This window comes from Chiloscyllium punctatum, chromosome 34, assembly GCF_047496795.1.
Source record: "Chiloscyllium punctatum isolate Juve2018m chromosome 34, sChiPun1.3, whole genome shotgun sequence".
In the NCBI taxonomy this organism is placed as follows: domain Eukaryota; kingdom Metazoa; phylum Chordata; class Chondrichthyes; order Orectolobiformes; family Hemiscylliidae; genus Chiloscyllium; species Chiloscyllium punctatum.
In genome coordinates this window covers 29243463-29263436 of record NC_092772.1, presented here as the reverse complement: position 1 = coordinate 29263436, position 19974 = coordinate 29243463, and the positions used below count along the sequence as shown (strand labels likewise).

The 19974-nt window shown below is 45.2% G+C and overlaps 1 pseudogene; it reads right to left on the bottom strand.

Moving 5' to 3' along the window:
* Window positions 1-4248: 4248 nt before the first annotated feature.
* LOC140458704 (cyclic AMP-responsive element-binding protein 1 pseudogene) lies at window positions 4249-7840 on the bottom strand (annotated as a pseudogene).
* Between the last annotated feature and the right edge of the window lie 12134 nt (window positions 7841-19974).

Sequence of the window (19974 nt, the reverse complement as noted above, 5' to 3'; positions counted from 1 at the left end):
AGTGAACTTGAAATGTAACATGTTTTTCTCTTCACCGATGCCCTCAGAACTGCTGCGTTTCTCCAGCACTTGGTTTCTGGGGTTCAGATCTCCAGCATCTGCAGTGTATTGTTTTGTTATAGATCCTATGATTTGACTTGGGGAGTGGGAGGCAGCAATTGTGATCAATGAGAATAAAACTCCCCAACTATGGAAAAAAACAGTTCTTTATACTTTGCAAAACACGACTGTAAATAAGGAATGCAGTTAAGCTAAATGCAAGAAGGCATACCACCTGCCTTGTCTCAAACTTGCTACTCTGTCAGAATTATGTTTGCTCACTTCCTTTGAGATCACAGTTTTGAGTCACAGTTCCAGTTCCTGCGCCGGGCCTAGTTACCACATTGCAGTGGGGTGTGGAGCTTTGTGTCAGCCTGAAGTTTGTATTACGAGCATCATTGCAGGTTGAAGTTGACGGTTTTGACTAATATTGCGTCATCAAACTTGGAGGAAATCCTTCTGAATGTATTGATTAACTGGACTGAGCCTGTTTACATGCAGTCCTGTTAGTAGTACTGTCATATTCTCAGTTAATAATCACACAACACCAGGTTATAGTCCAACAGGTTTAATTGGAAGCACACTAGCTTTCGGAGCACCGCTCCTTCATCAGGTGATTGTGGAGAGCACAATTCTAAGGCACAGAATTTATAGCAAAAATTTATAGTGTGATGTAACTGAAATTCTCCATTGAAAAATACCTTGATTGTCTGTTGAGTCTTTCATCTGTTCGAATACCATGATCGTTTCACTTCTTTCATGTGTAAATCACAAAACCGTTTTTTAAGAGTTGCATTCCTGACAGTGGCCCACCAAACCACTCACTGTATTAATCACTGCACAGTCTAACAAAGGAATGAAACTGAATGGACCACATTACATCTACCAATGCACTGGAAAATACAACAACACAATCAGCCTCTTAACCCTGCAACTTCGGCCTCACTGTGGGCCAACAACAGCAACAGAACTGTACTCCAGCCCAATCTGAAATCTCATGGCCTAGTATATCCCCATTCAACCATTAACATGAAGTCAGGGGATCAACCCTAGTTCAATGGAGAGTTCCACAGGGCATGCCAGGAGCAATACCAGGCATACCTAAAAATGTGGTGCAAACCTGGTGAAGCTACCCAACCTGCATGCCAAACAGTGCAAGCAATACCAAATAGAACTATGTGATCCAACAACCAATTGTTCAGATCTGAGCTCTGCAGTTCTGCCACACCTAGTCAGGAATGGTGATGGACAATTAAACAACTCCCTGCAGGAAGCATCACAAATATCCCCACCCTTACTGATGGAGGAGTCTCACACATCCATGCAACAGACAAGACAACTGCATTTGCAGCAATCTTCAGCCAGCAATGCCAAGTGGATGAGCCTTCATTGGTCGCTGACATCACAGACGTGAATCAACTTGGTTGAAAACTTATTTCAAATCAGATCAAGAAATGGAGAAGCAGTATAAAGGCCCTGCCAGCATTGTGGCAATAATACTGATGGCTGTGCTCCAGAAATTGCTGCCCACCAAGACAAGTCCAGCACTGGCACCTACTGACATTGTGGAACATTTCCCAGGGATGTTCAACACAAAAACGCAGGACAGAGCCAACCCAGCCAATTTCCCTCCATCAGTCGACACTCGCTTAGCAGTGAAGTGATGGAAGGTGTCATCAACAGTGCTGTCACGCAGCTGCTCAGCAATAACCTTCTGTGACACCCAGTTTGGGTTCTGCCAGGGCCACTCAGATCCTGGTCTTGTCACAGACTTGTTTCACAAACTGACAAACAGCTGAATTCCAGAGGTGAGGCGAGGGTGATAACCCAGTCCCACTCCAAGACCACTGTTTCGACTTCAGTGATATCACCTGACCTCACCACAGTCTCAGCTCATTTACTGAAACACTGATTCATTCATTTTGTTAACTCTAGATTTCATTACCTAAACCCACTCCTGGCCAGCATCCCACAATCACCCTCCCTATAATCTCCAGAATATTGAAAACACTACCGCCCAAGTGCTCACTTGTACCAGAACTTGCTGATCCATCAAAATGCTCCCATTTATAAGCAACAACAATCTACTTTCACACCCTTGGTTTAATTCCTGGCTGTAATCATTCCTATCTTCCTGCACCACACACCCTTTCATATCTCAATAACTCATTTTAGTTCAGACTCCCAATGACGTGTTTATTTTTGAGTTCAGCTGTGTGACTGTTTCTATAGATTCCAAGGCAACATGGTCTCGAATTCCCACCCTAACCCTCTAAGATCTGCTTTCTTCCTTTAAGTCGTTCCTGAAAAAATGTTTATTTCGCAAAAGTTTTGGTCACCGGACATAATATTCTCCATCTGTGGCCTTATGTCAAAAATTCAATATTTTTGTGAAATTAAAACGTGTTGATTTGTACAGATATCTTTAACTCTGCACTATCTCTGAGTGAATAAACTGTAATGTCTCCTACCCAACCACGTTGTGGGAGCACCTTCACCAGACCAACTGCAGCAGTACAAGGAAGTCAAACATCACCTTCTCAACAGGAAACAGAGCTTTGGCCTTGATCACTGGTATCTGTGGAAGGAGAAATACACATGATGTTTCAGGGAGTGCAATATGATTTACAGGGAATGAAAATGGTGCAGAATTTGACTGTCAGAAATGGAAGGAAAATCCACTCATTTATTGGGAAAAAGAACTCTTGACTGTCAAAGATATTGTGGAAAAAAATAACCTGATAATGGAGCATATGGTCAGGAGCCAGGCAGCAGGGGACAATTCATTTACAAAGAGGTCTGTGATCGTAATAGTAAAATACTACACAGAGCAAAAATACACACGAGAGACTGAGGAAGCTAGATAACAAACAAATGGACATCAAGGAGCCCAGAGATGAATCAGAGCAATGTTCACTTTTATGATCCCACAGTCAGAGGTGTCTAGCACAGAAACAGACTCTTCGGTCCAACCTATCCATGCCAACCAGATATTCTAACCTAATCTATTCTCATTTGCCAGCACTTGGCCAACATCCCTGTGAAACCTTCCTATTCAAATGCCTTTGAAATGTGACAATTTTAGTTGTCCTTCAGGCTCCTTTTGAATTCCCCCCTCACCTCACCCTAAACCTATATCCTCTAGTTCTGGGCTCCACCAACCCTTGTCTATTTCTGCTATCCATGTCCCTCACGACTTTATAAACCTCTATAACATCACACCTCAGCCTATGACACTCCAGGGAAAATAACCCCAGTCTATTATGCCTCTCCTTGCAGCTCAAATCCTCCAACCCTGGTAACATCCTTGAAAATCAATTCTCAAACCTTTCAAGTTTCGGTGCCTCCTTCTGAAAGGAGGGAGACCAGAACTGCACAAAATATTCCTAAAGTGACCTAACCAATGTCCTGTCCATCTCCTCTACTCAATGCTCTGACCAATAAAGGGAAACATACCAAATGCCTTCTTCACTGTCCTATCTACCTGCGACGCTTTCAAGGAACTATGAACCTGCATTCCAAGGTCTCTTTGTTCAGCAAGATTCTCCAAGATCTTACAATTTAGTGTGTGAGTCCTGCTCTGATTTGCTTTTCTAAAATGCAGCACCTCACATTTATCTAAATTAAACCCTATCTGCCACTCCCCAGCCCATTGATCCATCCGATCAATATCCCATTGTACCCTGAGACATCCTTTATCACTGTCCACAATACCAATAATTTTGGTTTCACCTGCAAACTTACTAACTGTACCGCCTCTATTCACATCCAAATCATTTAAATGAATGACAAAACAAATCAAGAAAAAAAAAATCCATTTCTCTGGGTGTGAATATGCTCTATGTAAATCCTGCCCTATGACTGTCTACCAGAGAAGGCTGCACATGCGTCCCGCAGAACTTTGCCCCCTACAAAGCTGGCGGCTGCACGTGCCCAGTTAATTGTTGCCCCGAATAAAGATGGTGTTGCTTACTCGAGTCAATCGCGAGATGAGGCATTTTCCCGTGTACTACAAAAACGGGACTCTAAGTTTCAAATTTGTAGTTTCCGATGTTGCACCAAATGTCTGTGAACCCTCTCAACCCATGCCAACACCATTTCCCTCCCGCTTCCTGCTGTTTATTTCTATCTTTACCAACAGCTCTCCTCCACACATTCCGAACCGACCGCGAGGGTGATCACGTGGTATAGTCTACTCCCGCCCCTCATTCATCCTGATTGATCGGAGGACCAACTGCCTCGCCAGGTCCTCCAGCGCCGTCCCTGCCTTTCCATTGGTCCGCCTCTGACATCAATCACCCGGGACCCATTGTTGGCTGGAGCACACGGATTGCGTCGTGGCTTTTGTTGCTGTTCATGAGTTACAAGAGTTAAAAATGACACCACAGCATCTCAAAACCACCTGATGAAGAAGCAGAAAAGCTAGTGCTTCCAAATAACCGTGTTGACCAATAATCTGGTGTTCTGTGAATTTTACTTTTGTCCATCCCAATCCAACACCAACACCTCCAAGTCACGAATGAGGGAGGGATGTATAACAGAAGAACTAGGAACAGTAGAAGGCCATCCTGCCCTTCGAGCCTGCTCTTCGAGCCTGCTCTGCCATTCAATAAGATCATGGCTGATCATTTCGTTACACAGAACCATTTACCCACGTTCTCACCGTGTCCATTAGAACATAGAACATAGAACAATACAGCACAGAACAGGCCCTTCGGCCCACGATGTTGTGCCGAACTTCTATCCTAGATTAAGCACCCATCCATGTACCTATCCAAATGCCGCTTAAAGGTCGCCAATGAATCTGACTCTACCACTCCCACGGGCAGCGCATTCCATGCCCCCACCACTCTCTGGGTGAAGAACCCACCCCTGACATCTCCCCTATACCTTCCACCCTTCACCTTAAATTTATGTCCCAATACCTTCCACCCTTCACCTTAAATTTATGTCCCATACCTTCCACCCTTCACCTTAAATTTATGTCCCATACCTTCCACCCTTCACCTTAAATTTATGTCCCCTTAAATTTATTGAAACTTAATTAATTAAGTTTCAATAAATCTAACCTAGCTTTAAAAACATTTACTGAACTAGCATCAACTACTTCCCTGGGCAATGAATTCCATCGAGGTCAAGAAGTTCCTGCTCAATTCAGTCTTAAATTTGCTGCCTCTAATCTTGCGGTGATGCTGTCTTGTCCTTGCTTCACCTGCCAGTGGAAACATCTCTCTATTTCTATTTTATCCATTCCATTCATTATTTTATATCTTTTATATCTTTCCATTCTTCTGAATTCCAATCAATATAATCCCAATCTACTCAGTCTCTCTTAAGCCAAACCCCTCAACTCCGGGATCAACCTCGTTAACCTCCTCTGCACCCCCTCTCGTGCCAGTACATCCTTTCTCAAGTAAGAAGACAAAAACTACATGCAGTACTCCAGGGGTGGCCTCACCAGCACTCAAATACAGCTGGAACATAACCTCTGCCTTTAAACACATTCCTTTCAGCAACGAAGGACAAAATTCCATTTGCTTTCTGAACTGATTGTTGTACCTGGTGACCAACCTTCATGCAGAAGGATGCTCAGGTCACTCTGCAGAGCAAATGATGCAACTTTTTAACATTCAAGTGATTTTATTTTTAAATGTTACTACAACCAAAGAGTATAAACTTTATACTTACAAACATTCTATTTAATTTGACAGACCATTACCCACTCACTCAAATGTATCTATGTTGCTCTGCAAAGTTTCACAGTCCTCCGCTCACTTTGTCCTGCTAATCATCTTAGTATCACATGCAAACTTTGACACCCTACATGTAGTTCCAACTCCAAATCATCTGTATCAGTTGTAAATAATTGCAGTCCCAACACTGATCCCTGAGGCACACGACGTGTCAATGATTGTCAGCAAGAATAATACTCATTTGTCCCCAACAGTTTGCTTCCTATTAGTTTACCAATCTTCTATCCATGCTAATACTCTACCGCTAACGCCATGCACCCTTATATTGTGCAACAGCCTCTTGCACAGCACCTTGTTGATGGTCTTTTGGAAATCCAGGTACACTACATCCACTGGGTCTCTGTTGTCCACCTTGCTTGAAATGTCTTCATAGAATTCCAAAAGATTGGTCAAGCATGACCTGCCCTTCATGAACCCATACTGCATCTGTACAATGGACAATTTCTATCGAGATTCCCTGTTATTTCTTCCTTGATAATAGACCCAAGCATCTTTCCCACTACAGAGAATAAACTAACTGGTATATAATTCCCCACTTTTTGTCCACCTCCTTTTTAAAACAGTGGTATCACTTTTGCTGTTTTCCAATCTGCTGGGACTGCCACAGAGTCCAGTGAATTTTAGAAAATTACTGCCAGTGCATTTGCTATTTTTCCTGGCATCTCTTTTCGTACCCTGGGAGGCATTCCATCAAGGTCAGAAGACTTTTCTATCATTAGCTCAATTACCTCCAAACAGTCTAAAGCTAGCTGTTCCGTAATAATGATAGTTTCCAAATCCTCACCTACCTTTGTCTCTTTGCTACTTACCGGAAAGATATTAGTATCCTCCACTGTGATATCCCATAACTAAATGCTTCTCATTTTCCAAAGGACCAACATTTACTTTAGCCATTCTTTTCTCATTATATATATTTATATAAACATTTGCTCTCTGTCTTTATAGTCTGTGCGAGTTTATTTTTCTCATATTCTATATTACTTTTCTTTATAGCTCTTTTGTGGCTTTCAGTTGACCTTTAACGTTTTCCCAGTTCTAGTTTCACGCTGTTTTTGACCACTTTGTACACCTTCTCTTTCAATTTGATTTTCCAGAATAGCAACTGAATTCTCCAAGCATCTCACACACTCTTTCTTCTTGCGACGGCACTCTCGAGCTGCTTCCCTGTTTTTCATGAGGCAGATTTCACATTTATGAGTGGTTTCTTCAGCATTCTGGGACTGGCTTTGCAGGACTGGTGAAGATGCCATAACCATTCCCTGGCCAGCAGTGGAGTTAGGAGTTGTACGGATCTTATAGGTTTGGACATCTTCAGCAGCACCTCGTACAAGCACTTGGCTGCCTGGCACAGAAGGGCTTATGCCCGAAACGTCGATTCTCCTATTCCTTGGATGCTGCCTGATTCCTGAAGAAGGGCTTATGCCCGAAACGTCGATTCTCCTGTTCCTTGGATGCTAACTGACCTGCTGCGCTTTTCCAGCAACACATTTTCAACAAAGATTTGCTGTCCATCAGGGCTCTGTGCATACTGTACAATGGCTGCTCAAACCTTGGCTGTAGCTGCGTTGGTCATTGTTAGTGTCTGGAGTACTTGCACTCCATCTGAACCATTGTTGGCCAGCTGAATTGCTCCCCCGCTGTGTGATAGCAATGTATTGTCTGCTGATAGTCTGATAGATGGGTGTCTGCATCGTCATTGTAGTAACAGTTGAGACAGACTCTTCTTCTGATTTTTCCTCATCAATTTCTTGGCACACCAGGGGATCAGAAGAAAGTTCATTCAGGATTTTCCTGAATGAAGGCCATCTCGATAGGGTTTCTCTACATTTCTGAGAGTCAGTCATGCTATCCACAGATTCCTTGGAGTCCTCACATTCAGATATAGTAGAGATCTGGACAGTCTGAACTGGAGGGGACTGTATGACTGAGGACTGAGCTGCTTGGATAACTCCTTGCACTTGAAGAGTCTGCCCATTCGGCAAATGCACTGAAGTTACTGCTGGACTTGTCGTTGATTGGATCCCAGGCATGGTTACCTGCGTGGTCATGTTATATATTAATTATCCAGATGAAGGGACTGGGGGCATTCTAGCGAAGTTTGAAAATGATACGAAGTTAGGTGGACAGGCAGGTAGTACTGAGGAAGTGGGGAGGCTGCAGAATGATCTAGACAGTTTGGGAGAGTGGTCCAGGAAATGGCTGATGAAATTCAATGTGAACAAATGCGAGGTCTTGCACTTTGGAAAAAAGAATACAAGCATGGACTACCTTGTAAATGGTGAGAAAATTCATAAAGCCAAAGTACAAAGGGATCTGGGAGTGCTAGTCGAGGATTCTCTAAAGGTAAACATGCAGGTTGAGTCCATGATTAAGAAAGCAAATGCAATGTTGTCATTTATCTCAAGAGGGTTGGAATATAAAAGCAGCGATGCGCTACTGAGATTTTACAAAGCTCTGGTTAGGCCCCATTTGGCGTACTGTGTCCAGTTTTGGTCCCCATACCTCAGGAAGGACATACTGGCACTGGAGCGTGTCCAGCGGAGATTCACATGGATGATCCCTGGAATAGGAGGTCTAACATACGAGGATAGGCTGAGGATCCTGGGATTGTATTCATTGGAGTTTAGAAGGTTAAGGGGAGATCTAATAGAAACTTACAAGATAATACATGTTTTGGAAAGGGTGGATGCTAGGAAATTGTTTCCGTTAGGTGAGGAGATTAGGACGTGTGGGCACAGCCTTAGAATTAGAGGAAGTAAATTCAGAACAGTAATGCGGAGACATTTCTTCAGCCAGAGAGTTGTGGGCCTGTGGAATTCATTGCCATGGAGTGCAGTGGAGGCTGGGACGCTAAATGTCTTCAAGGCAGAGATTGATATATTCTTGATGTCACAAGGAATTAAGGGCTACGGGGAGAATGCGGGTGAGTGGAGTCGAAATGCCCATCAGCCATGATTAAATAGCGGAGTGGACTCGATGGGCCAAATGGCCTTACTTCCACTCCTATGTCTTTTGTTCTTAGGGTCTAATTTGATCAGTTTCCTTAGATACCCATTGCCGAGAATACCTTTTCAGACAGTCCTTCCTTTTCACTGGAATATATCTTTGCTGAGCACTTTGTAAAATGTCTTTGAAAATCTTCCACTGCTGATCATCTTCCCACCATAAAATTTTTGTTTACAGTCTACGTTATCCAGATTCTCTCTCATTCTATTGTAGTTCCCAGTGTTCAAGCACAGGACCCAGTTATTAGATTTTATCTTCACACTCTCTAATTCAACCATACGGTGATCGCTTCTTTCCAGGGGATCCCTAACTCTGAAGTCATTAATTATTCTTGCCTCATTGCACAGGGCCAGATCTTGGATAGCTTGCTCCCTTGTCAGTTCCATTTCATACTGTTCAAAAAACTATCATGAATACACTTAGTGAACTCCTCAAGGCTACCTTGACTGAGCTGGTTTGACCAATCTACATATAGATTAAAATCATCGACGATAATAGCTGTACCATTTGTACAGGCATTAGTTATTTATTTGTTTATTGCCCATGCCAATGTGATGTAGTTATTTGGTGGCCTTTACATTGCGCCTATCAGTGATTTTCTTGTTAGAATTTTGACTGCATCATTCCTGTTTCACCTAATGTATGGCAATAACAACAACTACTTGCATTGTATGGAACTTTCACAATGGCAAATCTCCCAAGGTGCTTCATGGATGATCAAAACATTGATTAAAGAGAATGATTTTAAGATACATCTTAAAAGGAAGATAGAGAAGGTTAGGGAGGCTATTCCGCAGACTTCTGCCCTTGACAGCTCCAGCTGTGGAATGATACAGGTGGGGTGGGTTGGAAAGAGAACATGCAAAGGGGAAATGGAAAAGTGCAAGCAGTGCATAAAGTCTTAAGGATAGAGGAGGTTCCAGACCGAGCCTGTCATGGAGTTTGAAGCACTGCAACAGGTTCATGCATGTCATGACTATAGTGCTAAAAGAGATTTCTGCTGTCTTAAACAGAGTGACGGATCTTGTATTGTGGGCTGATGAAATGACAGTGTTCTCTACCAAACATGTACGAGGTAGAGTCAGCACAATAATGAGATGCTGCAGCCGGAGGGGAACAGGTAACTCCATCCAAAACCCTACTCTTTCTCACCCATTTTTAACTCCAAAACCGAGTGAGTTCTAGAAAAGCACCTTTATATCCCACCACAACACTTTACCCCACAATCGTGGTATATGTGCACAAGGAGGAATGGAACAGACTGTATTGGGACCCTGAAACACTTGGTAAAGACTAAAATCATCTGACTATTGAGAGCACCACCACATTGTATGGGTTTTCTATTGTTTTTACTCGGTTCCTGACTTCCCTTATTTTCCCTCATGAACCTGTTCAAAGTTGTTTTTACACACACCTGCACTACCTGTGAATTGAACGCCGGTCTCTCGGTCCAAGATTCGGGATATTTTCCCTGCATCACAAGGCATCGACTCCAACTTCCCTTGTCCCTTAATGTTTCTGTTGCTTAACTGCTGAGTCGCACCTGAATCACCTCTGCTTTTGGAAGGAAGGGGCGGAACTGAAGGACCGAGCAGCGGCCGGTCCTCCAACCAGAGTGAGGGAGGAGCGGGCCAATGCATTCTGTGGAGTGAACGCTTCAGGATTGGTCAGAAAGCAAACTGCTTTGCAGGATTGATCATTGCCACGGCATAGCGGAGCATTAAACACCTCTCATAAACCAATGTGAGATTTTAAAGAAATAGTTCAGATGTAAATCTGACAATGAACATATTTCCAATCGACTTATACAACTTGAGTAACAAACTTATTTTCAAACTCCCAGAACGATTGGTAATTTACATACCTGGCTGGTCTGGTTAAATTGGACCAAATAATCTATTTGCATATTAACCATCTCAATGACTGTAACTCGACAGAGCACTTGTTAATGTCGGATATTTCCCCCGTGATTCTGTGTAGATATGAATATTCTCTATAAACTCACTGACAACCTCCGACGCACGCGCAGTTTGGTTTCTATGAAGAGCATGCACAGTGTCACATTAACCAAGACACGGCGAGTCATGGAGCAGCTTTCTCCGGGTGTGGCTACGATCGGCTTCAGAGAGCGGTGTGTGGGAGACTTGCTGGGAGAAAGGAGCGGAGAGAATACAAAAGACGCGGATATAGGTGAAAAAAAATCCGAAAAAGACCCTCCAGACCCGGATAAGGAGATGATGGTCTCTGTCGGGAAAGCGGCCCAGGGTCACGGCCGCCATTTATTTGAGGGAAGAGGGAGCGCGGGCTTCAGAGCCGCCATCTTGAGAAGGTCAATGTGCAGGAGGGCGGGGCTATCGGGGTCCAGGACAATCGGAGGAAAGACCCACCTGAGATTACTTCACTAAAGACATGAATGTACCCGGTGGATTTTTCTTAACATCAGCAATTGTTTAATATGCACAGGTTTCTAATTACATCTTTTTTGAAGCATTTAATTCTCATTTTCTCATTTGCAATGGTGGGATTTGGACCTGTGTCCAGTGAACATTTGCTGAGTTTCTGGATAAATTGTCTCACTTAATGCCACTCGACCATCACTTCGCCTGCTCACAGGTTGCCCATCCCAGTGCAACATGAATCAAAACCCTTTCTTCCTGCACAATTGTTTGATCTTGCACTCTGGTGATATCACTTAGTATCTCTCCATGTGGTATCCCTCACTGTGTGGGTCTAATTGCTGCCTCTGTCAATGTCCCTCGCTCTTGTAGCTCCTCCAGATCCTGAGCAAACAGAATTCTCCACTCCAGATAGACGATGGAGACTGGGATGTTCCAGATTTCTGTGGGACTCAGTGCCATTTGACATGAGTAGCCCTCACTGCAACAGTCTAATTTCCCATTCTGCTAATCTGTCTGTAGGTACTCAGGAAGGTCCTGACTAATAGACTTCCCAGCTGCTGGGTGTCTCATCCATCCCTCATTGAAGATGATTTGTCAGCCAGAGAGACACAGGGCAGGGAGATCTGGAGCCTTCAATAAATCCTGCAGTGAGGTAAGATCACTCACAGTGCACAGAGCAGAGAGCAATGAGAGGGCTCCAAACATCAGCTAACAGGACATGATATAGCTATAGTGCTGGAGGGGGAGCACAGTACAGACACACCCCAGATTCAGTCACTGCCTTTACTGCAAGTTTTCTTGTACTAAGATAACATCGGGAGTGTCACAGTTATCAATCCAAGCCTGTGCTGTCTTAGTGAGCATCAGTACAAAAGAGGGGAAAGCAGACCTTCCACGAGTGGGTGGGAATGCTCTCTGGGAATGTTCCATTCTGTATTCCCTCTCCCACACTGTATCTATGGCTTGTCTTGTGGATCAGTGTCTTCAATCATTCTAATGCCAAAAACAGTTCCTATCTCTGTACTTTCCTCCCCTCTTAGCAATCACTTCACACATTTGAAACCTGCTCCAGTCCAGACGACCATACATATCACTCTAACTTACTTCAGGCTCGACAACATGCCTTGTCACGATAGTCCACTCCCCCAATAACCCAAGACTTAGGGTCTGTTTCTGTGCTGCATGACTCTCTGGCCGAAGTCATCAATGCTGACCAGGTTTCCTGAACTGAATGAGTTGCATTTCCCTGCGTTTGGCCCATGGCCCTTCAAACCTTCTCCCCTCCATGTTCCAGCCCAAATGTCTTTTCCATGTTGTAATTGTTCTTGTTTCTCCCATGCGCCACTGGCAGTCCATTCCGTATATGAACCGTCCTCTGTGGAAAATGTTGCCCCTCAGCTCTCTAAGTAAATCTTTGCTCTCAGTCACTCCTCAGGCCTTACCCATTCTGCTGTGGGACACAACCCCTCCCCACATAGACTCCCCTCGGACATTACCCACCCTGCTGTGGGACACAACCCCTCCTCAGTACAGATTCCCCTCGAGCCTTACCCATCCTGCTGTGGGACCGAACCCCTCCCCGGCACAGACTCCCCTCGGGCCTTGCCCTTCCTGCTGTGGGACACATCCCCTCTGAGGTCCAGACTCCTCTCGGGCCTTAACCGTCTGGCTGGGGGATACAACCCCTCCCCGGTACAGTCTACCCTTGAGCCTTACCTGTCCTGCTTTGGGTCGCATACCGTCCCTGGTACAGAGTACCCTCGGGCCTCACCCTTCCTGCTGTGAGGCACAACCCCTCCCCGGTACAGTCTCTTGACTGGCCTTAACCATCCTGCTGTGGGGTACAACCCCTCCCTGGTGCAATCTGCCCTCGGGCCTTACCCATCCTGCTTGGGATACAACCCCTCCACGGTACAACTCACCTCAGGCCTTACCAATCCTGCTGTGGGACACAGACCCTTACCCATCCTTCTGTGGGACACAACCCCTCCCCGATACAGACTTCCCTCGGGCCTTACCCATCCTGCTGAGGGACACAACCCCTCCCTGGTACAGACTCACCTCGGGCCTTACCCATCCTGCCATGGAACACAACCCCTCCCCAGTACAGACCCCCCTCGGGTCTTACCCATCCTGCTGAGGGACACAACCCCTCCCCGGTACAGACTCCCCTCGGGCCTTACCCATCCTGCCATGGAACACAACCCCTCCCCAGTACAGACCTCCCTTGGGTCTTACCCATCCTGCTGCGGGACACAGCCGCTCCCCGGTACAGACTCCCCTCAAGCCTTACCCACCCTGCTGTGAGACACAACCCCTCTACGGGTTGGACTCCCCTCAGGTCTTACCCATTCTGCTGTGGGACACAACCCCTCCCTGTTGCAATCTCCCCTGGGGCCTTACCCATCCTGCTGTGGAACACAACCCGTCCCCAGTACAGACTCCCCTCGGGCCTTACCCATCCTGCTGTGGGGGACACGCTCCCCTGTACAGATTCCCGTCCGGCCTCACCCACCCTAACGTGGGATACAATGCCTCCCCGGTACAGATTTCCCTCGGACATTACCCATCCCGGTTCCAGACTTGTCCAAGGCCTTACCCATCCTGCTGTGGGACATGACCATTTCCCGGTACAGAGTCCGCTTGGGCCTTACCCATCCTGCTGTGGGACACAACCCCTGTCCGGTACAGAGTCCCCTTGGGCCTTACCCATCCTGCTGTGGGACACAACCCCTGTCCGGTACAGAGTCCGCTCGGGCCTTGCCCATCCTGCTGTGGGACACAACCCCTGTCCGGTACAGAGTCCCCTTGGGCCTTACCCATCCTGCTGAGGGACACAACCCCTGTCCGGTACAGAGTCCCCTTGGACCATACCCATCCTGCTGTGGGACACAACCCCTGTCCGGTACAGAGTCCCCTTGGGCCTTACCCATCCTGCTGAGGGACACAACCCCTGTCCGGTACAGAGTCCCCTTGGACCATACCCATCCTGCTGAGGGACACAACCCCTGTCCGGTAATGAGTCCCCTCGGGCCTTACCCATCCTGCTGTGGGACAGGTTGACAATTGTATTGAATAGAATCCCTCCAGTGTGGAATCAGGCCCTTGGTCCAGCAAGTCCACACCGACCCACGATACATACACTGCTCAAAATAGCTTCAAAGTACATAGAAAATGTGATCACTGAATTGGTTAAAATCTCCGCAGTTACATTGGGCAATTTAAAAGTCTCGCTGTATTGGTGATATGTTCCTTTTCTTCAAACAGGTAACATTTTTATTAAAGCAACAGATGTTCATTGTGAGAGTGTCTCTGTTAAACTAGAATCTGTTCTGTTCTCTGTGTAACAGGCTGTTGTTGTGTGCGATGGACTGTCACTAACAGTGTAATTGACCTGTGAATCCTTGATCAGGTTTCCTTTGTCTGTAAATCTAGTGATCAGTGAACTACACATCCACTCTTCTTCGCGAAAACAAAGAATCATTTCTCAATGAAAAAATGGCACATCACAAGGCTATTTCATGGATTTTTGGCACACCCCACCGACCAGTGTATCTGGTAAGTCTGTTTCCAGAATAATTCTGAACTCGATCTGTAACTCTGACAGTATCTGTATTGCGTGTCAGTTGGTGGAGAATTCAGCCTCTTTATTCTGAGCTGTTGTGATGCAGGCGGTGGCTTCATTCTGTCTCTGCCAAGCTTGTTTTCTCCTTCTGCTGTGATTCTGGGAGATTCCTTTCTGCAGGTTAGAATATTCAGTGACTGAACATTGAATGATTTTGACTCTAACAGAGCAGTGGCCTTGTTTTCAGCTAATTATTCACTTTCCATTTCCTGGTTGTGTTGAATGTTACAGAAACAGGCTCTGAGCAATGTTTCCATTCACTTGTGTTGGAGTCACTGACAGCCACGTGGTCAGTCAGTTTCAGGCTGATGGATCAGTTTCTCTGTCCTATTAGATGGTGGTCACTTGCTCAGTTTCCGATGGTTCACCTCAGTGTCAGTCCATCAGCTGCTGAAACCCTCCAGCCAGCATTTGTTCCCTCTGACCATGACTACCCAACACAGTCCCAGCTTGTCTCCCACATTCTACCTCCATATATTCATGATCACCTCAGATTCTACTGTCTGTGTCCTTACAGCGAGTCACGTAGGTCATCCACCTCCATTTCACGCTGCTCTACATTACATTCACTCCAAATGTAATTTCAGAATTCCATTCATTGTGTTTAAATACACCCCTGATCTTGTCCAGTCCAAACATCCAGGTTCCATCAGGTAGGTGGGTGTCCGCGTGGTCGGGTTGGAGCAACAGCAGGACACACTGAGGATCATACAGGGGATAAAGATGGGGTTGGATGCGGATGTTTAAGAAGAGAGAGCTGGTGTATTGTTGGGAATAGCTTCTCAGGGGAGTAGCACAGCGGTAGCCAGGTCTATAACACCACAACTCAATGGCCTGAGTTATCGAGAGAGGTTGGACAAGCTGGGACATTTTTCTTCAGAGCATAGGAGACATAAGGGCGATCTTATAGAAATGTAGATGATCATGAGAGGCATGGATAGGGTGAATGCATTCAGTCTTTTTCCCAGGGTTGAAGAATTGAAGACTAGAGCGCATCAGCTTAAGGTTAGAGGGGAAAGAATAAAAGGGAACGTTAGCAGCAACTTTCTTACACAGATACTGATTCTCATACGGAATGAGCTGTCAGTGGAGGTGGCTGAGGCAGGTACATTAACAACATCTAAAAGGCATTTGGACAAATACATGGGTAGGAAAGGATTAGAAGGATATGGGGCATGGGCAGGGAAATGGGGTTGCCATGGATGGACATTATGGTTGCCAGGGATCAGTCTGGCTCCTAGGGCCTCTCTCTGTGCTGTAGGACTCTATGTCTCTATAACTGACTCTGCTGTAGAACAAGGTCGGGCAAAATCCAAGGGAGCGAAAATAGGAGGAGAGCTGCTAGTTGGGGGCATAGACAGGTGTTACTGTGGCTGTGTCCAAGACTCCAGGATGGGGTCTTGTATCCCTGGTGCCTGGGTCAAGGACATCTCTGAGCATTTGCATCTGAATTGGGAGAATGGGAGACCAGAGGTCATGGTGCACATTGCTACCAACGACACGGGTAGAAAGAGGGATGAGATCCTGAGCAGTAAGCATAGGAAGTAGGGAACGACTGAAAAGCAGGACCTTGAGGGTAGTAATAACTGCGTTACCACCAGTCCCATGTGCTTGTGAGATAAGGAATTGAAAGATAGCAGAGATGAATGCATGGCTGAAGAGCTGGTAGAGGGGGAGAGTTTCAGGATCTTGGATCATTGGAACCTCTTCTGAAGCAGGGGGTGACCTGAACTAGAGGGGAACTGATATCCTCACAGGGAGGATCGCTCCTGCTACATGTGAGGGTTTAAACTAGAATGGCAAGGGCATGAGAACCACAGTAGCAGGGCAGCACGTTGGGGGGGGGGGGGGATGAAGAAGGAAGGAAGGAAGATGTAAACGAGTCAATCAGAAAGGGAGTACAGAGAAATGAACACCATAGTACGAATGGGCTGAAGTGTGTTAATTTCAACACAAGGAGCAACGTAGCTAAGGTAGATAAACTCCGATCCGATATTGTGGCCATTCCAGAAATGTGGTTGGGAGAAGCACAGACCTGGCTGCTCAACACTTCAGGGTTTCATTGTTTCAGAATGAGCCTGGCCAGGTGACTGACCTTTTAGAGGGAGACCATTTTGGAAACAGTGATCACAACTTAAGTTTTTTTAAGGTAGCTACGAATAAGGATACGGACAGGACCCTGAGGGATGTTTCTAAATTATGGGATTGAAAATGATGTCAGTATTAGACAGGAGCTAGGCAGTGTTAACTGGGAGCAGCTGTCATCAGACAATGCCACATTGGGCACGTGGGAGTTAGTTAAAGCTTTCTGATCGGAGTTCATGACCAGCATGTTTCAGGAGGGAGGAGAAACAAGGCTGGCAATGTAAGGGCTCCTTGGATAACGACGGAGGCTGGGAATTTAGTCAGAAGGGAGAAAAAAACAAGCCTATGCAAATTTTGGGAAGCTAGAATTGGCATGGCATGTGAGAAATGTTTAAAACAAAAGCTCAAAGGAACCCAAACAGGGAATGAGCAGAGCAAGGAGGAGCCATGCCCTTCACAAGTAGGGTTAAAGTGAATCCCAAATCGTTCTGGAGATAATTACCCACAAGAGGATATGAACATGGATCGTTACAGCACAGTACAGGCCTTTTGACCCTCACTGTGGGACCGACCTGTGAAAATAATCTGATGCCTATCTAACAGACACCCTTCCAATATTACCCATATGGATGTCCAATGCCCATTTAAATGCCCTTTGCGTCGGTGATTCTACTACTGTTGCAGGCAGGCGTTCCACGTGCCTACTGCTCTCTGAGTGAAGAAAGTACCCCTAATATCTGTCCTTAATCTATCCCCCCTCAATTTAAAGCTATGTCCTCTCATGTTAGCCTTCACCATTCGCGGAAAAAATAGCTACCCGATCTAACCCTCTGATTATCTTATACATCTCAGTTAAGTCACCTCTCGACCACCTTCTCTCCAACTAAAATAGCCTCCATTCCCTCAGCCTTTACTTCTAAGACCTTCCTTTCATACCAGGCCATATCCCAGTAAGTCTCCTCTGAACCCTTTCCACAGCTTCCACATAACTAGGAAGAAGGTCAGGCCAGTCAAGTCGAAAGGAAGGAACTTGTGTTTGAAGTCACTGGAAGTGGGCGAGATCCTAAATAATTACTTTGCATCGGCATTCACCCAGGAAAAGGATATAGAGGATACTGAGATTTGTGTGGAGCAGGCTAATGTGCTCGGGCAATTTTGAGGTCGAGAAAAAAGCGTTGGATTTCTTGAAGAGCATTAACGTGGATTAATCCCGAGGGCCAGATGATAGCTACCCCAGGTTATTGAGAGAGGCAAGACAGGAGATTTTTGGGGCCCTGGCCAAGATTTTTGAGTCCTCGCTAGCCACTGGAAAGGTCGTAGAGGACTGGTGTTCCTTTCTTCAAGAAGGGAAATAGGGACAATCCAGGAAATTATAGCCCAGTGAGTCTCATCTCAGTGGTTGGGAAGCTTTGGACAGAATTCTTATGGATAGGATTTATGCGCATTTGGGAAAGAATGACCTAATTAGGGACAGTCAGCGCAGCGTCATGATATGCACAGGGTTAACGGTCAAAATGTTGTACCCAGAGCTAAAATATCTTTACTATGGAACATGCATTTAAGGTGAAAGAGGGAGAGCTCAAAGGAGATGTGAGGGCTAATATGTTTTCCTCAGAGATTGGTAGGAATCTGGAACATGCTGCCAGGGATGGTATAGGAGGCAGATATGAGAGGGGTGTTGAAGGGATTTTTGGGTAAGCATGTGGATATGCAAGGATGTGGAACAAAGATAGGCAGAAAGGATGAGTTTAATTTGGTGTCACATTCAGCACAACATTATGGGCTGAAGGGCCCGTTCCTGTGCTGTACTTTGTTGTGTTTCTTTTGTTACAACATGACGGTGAACCCCTCTGTTAATTAAACCAAACACCCAGAAAAGTTCACCTCCCCACGTAATCTGTTAAAGTCTGAGTGACAGAAAACTCACAAATTCCACTATTTAAAGAAAATAGCATCAAATTATTTTTAACTTGAAAAGTGAATATTAAACAACTAATCATAAATCTAAGCTCCCTCTTTCTCTTCACTGTTTATTATCTGCTTCCAGCTATATAACAATATGTTATTTCAATAAGACACTTATTAAAATTACATCAACTTAATTTCAAAAGTACATAGCGGCTCTTGTCTTTTGTGTCTTTCTTCGTCTGTCTGAGAATCTCCCTGGGCCGTTGTCTTCTTTTATTCTGAGTATGTTTCATATGAAAAGGTACCCTTTGATTGAGAGACTTTCCTAATTTCTTGGCGAGCAAGATGTTAACTCTCCCAGACAGCAGTTACTCTCTGACCAATTTTTAAAATGTCTGCACTTTATATGCCCCCAACAGATCATCTCATTGGCTTGATGCTGGCAAAACAATAAATACAAATTCGACTGGGTTTTGGAATCTTGGGGTATAATTTAAACTGATAGATTAAATTTGAATTATTGTCAAAATAGCAACCAACTCAGGTCTATATTTCACAGCCAAATGTTACATTTGTTTGCTTTCCCAGTACACTCTGGGATTGCTGGCCAGTCATATACGGTACACAGGCAGTTATAAGCTCTCAGTTCAGAAGAGTGTTCTCTCCCTCTTAAAGATACAGTACACACCTTCAACTTTATAACACTTTGAGCATTATCTTATCAGCAAGTTCATTTATTAAAGTGACGAGCAGCGGATTGTTTACATGACCTTTTTGGCTTCACATTTCAATTTCAACATAGAACAATGGCTTGTGTTTGTGAGAAGATCATGTTGCTGTGTGCAACAGACTGTCACTAATAAGATTATGCTCCCGATAACACAGATTTCCTTTGTCTGTAAATTCTGCATGAAGTGATTTGAACACCTGGAAAGGGATTTGGTTTTCCAGTGTGATTTCCATCAATGCACTTATTGGAACCTCAGGCAGACAGACGGACACAGATGGTTGCAAATTTGTTTTCCTCACTGAAGGAAGCACACGTTGCCATCAGAGTGTTTGTAACTGAGGGGCACCGGCTTATTCCTGGTTCCGGAGATTGTTGACTAAGTGGGTGAGATTCAGAGATCCTGTACTGCATGTGATAAGAGGTGTTTTC